The sequence below is a fragment of the Lucilia sericata genome, unplaced genomic scaffold, assembly GCF_015586225.1.
Source record: "Lucilia sericata isolate MDLA Ls3-8-SP2 unplaced genomic scaffold, ASM1558622v1 Contig000157F_arrow, whole genome shotgun sequence".
Lineage (NCBI taxonomy): Eukaryota > Metazoa > Arthropoda > Insecta > Diptera > Calliphoridae > Lucilia > Lucilia sericata.
This window is the reverse complement of record NW_023994187.1, coordinates 128,449-133,376: the sequence shown is the minus strand read 5'-3', so window position 1 is coordinate 133,376 and position 4,928 is coordinate 128,449. Positions and strand designations below refer to the sequence as shown.

Here is a 4,928-nt window from a genome sequence, read left to right as displayed (position 1 = left end):
AGGAAAAGGAAGTGCTGTTTAAATGTGTTTAATAATGATGAAATATTAGGCTACGTTGTTGTATTCTGTACCATAAACTAATTTGTTTGTATAGAACTAAAAACACTTTAATATTATCCCTCTACTCGCAAACTGTCTAATTTTAGTTGTTAACTGATTACACACGATTTTACTGAGGCAACTATCTACTTTTTGTTTTTTACAGAAAAAAAAAATATATACATATTAGGGTTCTATAAATCGACTTTCGAATAATCGAACAATCGACTTTTTGTCGAAAAAAGTCGAAAAGTCGAAGTCGACTATTTTGTTCCAAAAAAGTCGATAACTCGACTATCGTCTGTGAAAAAAGTCGAAAAGTCGATTTTGTTAATAAAAGTCGAAAAGTCTGAAAGTCGAAAAAAGTGGAAAAAAGTCGAAAAAAGTCGAAAAGTCGGAAAAAGTCGAAAAAAGTCGGAAAAAGTCGAAAACTCGAAAATTGTAGAAAAAAGTAAAAAATAGTCGGAAATTTAACAAAAAGTGGAAAAAAGTCAAAAACTCTAAAATAGTCGAAAAAACTCGAAAAAAGTCAAAAAATAGTCGAAAAGTCAAAAAAAGTCGGAAAGTCGAAAAGTCGACTATTTATAAAATACTTATAGTCGAAAAGTCTAAAAGTCGACTTTTAATTAAATGAAAAAAGTCGAAAAATCGACTTTTCATAAAATGCAAAAAGTTGATAAGTCGCCTTTTAACTAAATGAAAAAAGTCGAAATGTCGAAAAGTCGACTTTTCGTTTCAACTATAGAACCCTAATACATACATACTCGTGTTTAACCCACATGATTGCTGACTGCAATAGAAAACATCTAATAAATTAAAATAATAACACAATTTCACACACAGTAAAATGTACAGAACAAAAAAAAAAATAAACATCATCTTTATCTCATAAAGTTTTATTTCAAAGACTTAAAATTTTTTATGTTTTTTTTTTTTTTGAGGATTTTTATGGCCGAGTGGGCGCTTCTGTGTCTCATTTCCTTTATGTTAGCAGCAGATATATGCATGAACAAATAACAAAAAAAAATATATAAAACTGCCACAAATCATAACGTCATTGCAATATTAAAATATTTCTATAGAACTTTTTTCGGGGGTAGTGTTTTTATGATATTTTTTTTTTGGGAAACAACATTTTTTTTATAACCTCCCGCCATTACATACATTTAGCTTCAAATATATTTTGTTGCTTTTTTTTCTAACAGTAGCCGTGTAGTTTTTTCGCAGATAAAATAATTTTTGTTTGTTTGACTCAAATATTTGTGAAAAAAAAACTAAAGCAAATAAAATGCTAAAAAAGTAAATTCACATCGAGACATGCACATGGGCAATGTTCTGTGCTAATACTTAAACGGGCGTATACTCGACAGCACATATTTTGTATGAAATTTATGAACAAAGTTTTTTTTTTATAAATGACTAAAGTATGTTTAGTTTCTCATTTGCTATGTTTGTTAAATGAAACTAATTGGAGTAAAAGATCACACTTCAATGTATGATTACACAGGCCAACAATTTTGTAAACTTACAGCCAACGTGTATTTCACTAGAGAATCGGAATCTGACCTTAAGTCATATGATTTGAAACCCCCTTTTTTGGCCATATTTAAGACGTTTTAATAGAATAAAAGCATCTAAGGTCTTTGGATTTCGATGTCCTCCAAATATCGTTGGCCTGTGTTATTCATATTGTATGATCCATATTCCTTCCTTTGCTTTCTTTCCCTACTATACTAAAGAATCCGAATCTGACCGCAAGTCCTAAGATTTGAAACACCCCATGTTTGATCATATTTGAGCAGTTTTTGACTTCCTTGTCCGAAATATCTCTTATGGTATCCAAGTTTTCAAATTTCTTTTGTCTACGTTTTTTGTAAAGTATGATTCCGTCCTTTCCTTTCCTTTGCTTCCCTTTGGTTTGCTTTGTTTCCTTTCCTTCCTTTCCTTCCTTTCCTTCCTTTCCTTCCTTTCCTTCCTTTCCTTCCTTTCCTTCCTTCCTTCCTTCCTTCCTTCCTTCCTTCCTTCCTTTCCTTCCTTTCCTTCCTTTCCTTCCTTTCCTTCCTTCCTTCCTTTCCTTCCTTTCCTTCCTTTCCTTCCTTTTCTTCCTTTCCATCCTTTCCTTCCTTTCCTTCCCTTCCATCCTTTCCTTCCTATCATCACTTCCTTTTCTGAATGCTCCAATACTAAACCCGAACTTATTCCTTCTGAGGAAGCTTCTCGAGCTGCTATCATTGGATTTATCTTATAGATTTCAGTTGGTCCTACCCATTGTTGCATTATACCAATTATACTTAGACTGTTTTCTTTCTTTCGTTCCTTCCTTTCTTCCTTAATTCCTCCTTCCTTCCCTATCTTCTTTTAACTTCCTTGGTTTCGATAGAAAATCGTTTTGTTCCATAAATATTCTGCATGACCATTTCTCCACAAAATACTCGCGATCTCCTATAAGTCTAAGTAGCATGATTTGCTATCACCTTATATCACACATAACATTCCTACTCGTCTTTGTCTAAATATTTGCCTTGGTGCGGCATTTGTTTAAATTTTTTTTCTGTCTTGTTTCACTTTGTTAGAGACGCTTCCGTTCTGAATTAAAAAATTTTATTGTCATTGCAGTTGTTGTCAAAAAATTTCTACTTCTTCTTCCTCGTATTATCGTTGCTGTTTCTGTCTAAAGTTGGCTAACTGTCTGTGGGGTGTCACACTGTTATCGTTTCCACTGCTGTTGCCTTACTTTGACATCTTTAAAAGGAAAATATAAATACAAGCAACTAATGTTGAAAATATTTTATTTACTTTAAGAAAATATAAATAAATGTTGGGTTTTTAATTAAAATATGAGAATCAGCGTTTTAGTAGATTATAAGGAATGGTGATGTGTATAATGGAAACTCATTATAAAATATTTAAATAACCCAAATGTTTTGTTCTGTAAGAAGAATAAAGCAGTTGTCTTAAAATCTCTCATAGGCTCTATTTCTAAGATATTATCCATGAAATCAACATACATGGAGTATTAAAAGAAACAAAGTAATTTTACTATTTACACAAGCTTCTTTTCTAGGACCACTTTTATAAAATTGCCTTTAAAAACAAAATTTAATTAAAAAGTAAATAAAAAAAACTTAAAGTTGCCTCCTGTGAGGATTGAACTCACGACCCCTGGTTTACAAGACCAGTGCTCTGCCACTGAGCTAAAGAGGCTCATGCTGCCTCTATGCCAAATGTGAAATAATAACAACAGTACAAATATAATGTGAGAAGTGAAGGTAAACAACACCATAAACACAGTGTTAGTATATTCTAACCACTCAAACATACCTACAAGAGCCACATTCAGACAGCCATCCAGCCATACAGAAAGACAACCCGATTGTTAGAACATGTTAACAGGCACAATAAATGAAATTTGATAAGAACAAATTAAAAGAACATAACAAAAAACATACTTAAACAAGAAAATTCATTTAGAACCAATATTATTTAAAACAAACTGTTCTAAAAAGTTCAAAGGTATCGCCGTGATATCGTCTGTATGCGATAATAAGATTCGAGTAGTTAGATAGTGTCGGAGACAGAAATGTTCAATCAACTAGTGCATATAGTATTTGTTTTTTTAATTATATGTTATAGATATTGATTTTTTTTTTCCAACACAGTAATTTAAAAAAAAAGTTTTGTAACAAGAAAGAAACCAATTTGAATTAGAATGTCATGGGCGAGTCTGAGTATTAAAATCGCCTGTTATATGTTATTTATCAAGTGTGACTACAAATGTATTGTTTGACTAACTAAACTTGAAAGTGGGGCTGTAGCGACTTTTAATAACACTTCTTCATAACGATTTAAATATATGACTTTGCCGAAGGTTACACATCTTATCGCCATCTCGTCTCTTTGTAACTAGAACTGAACTAGAAGTGAACTAGAACAGAACTAGAACAGAACTAGAACTGAACTAGAACTGAACTAGAACTGAACTAGAACTGAACTTGAACTGAACTAGAAGTGAACTAGAACTGAACTAGAACTGAACTAGAACTGAACTAGAACTGAACTAGAACTGAACTAGAACTGAACTAGAACTGAACTAGAACTGAACTAGAACTGAACTAGAACTGAACTAGAACTGAACTAGAACTGAACTAGAACTGAACTAGAACTGAACTAGAACTGAACTAGAACTGAACTAGAACTGAACTAGAACTGAACTAGAACTGAACTAGAACTGAACTAGAACTGAACTAGAACTGAACTAGAACTGAACTAGAACTGAACTAGAACTGAACTAGAACTGAACTAGAACTGAACTAGAACTGAACTAGAACTGAACTAGAACTGAACTAGAACTGAACTAGAACTGAACTAGAACTGAACTGGAACTGAACTAGAACTGAACTAGAACTGAACTAGAACTGAACTAGAACTGAACTAGAACTGAACTAGAACTGAACTAGAACTGAACTAGAACTGAACTAGAACTGAGAACTGAACTAGAACTGATCTAGAACTGAACTAGAACTGAACTAGAACTGAACTAGAACTGAACTAGAACTGAAGTAGAACTGAACTAGAACTGAACTAGAACTGAACTAGAACTGAACTAGAACTGAACTAGAACTGAACTAGAACTGAACTAGAACTGAACTAAAACTAAACTAGAACTAAACTAAAACTGAACTAAAACTGAACTAAAACTGAATTAGAACTGAACTAGAACTGAACTAGAACTGAACTAGAACTGGACTAGAACTGAACTAGAACAGAACTAGAACTGAACTAGAACTGAACTAGAACTGAACTAGAACTGAACTAGAACTGAACTAGAACTGAACTAGAACTGGACTAGAACTGAACTAGAACTGAACTAGAACTGAACTAGAACTGAA

The 4,928-nt window shown here is 32.6% G+C and overlaps 1 non-coding gene across 1 annotated transcript; it reads right to left on the bottom strand.

Annotated features, from left to right (window-relative positions):
* Positions 1 to 3,171: 3,171 nt before the first annotated feature.
* On the bottom strand, positions 3,172 to 3,243 carry Trnat-ugu. The gene has a single exon. It is a non-coding gene; the product is annotated as a tRNA-Thr (tRNA).
* Positions 3,244 to 4,928: the final 1,685 nt, after the last annotated feature.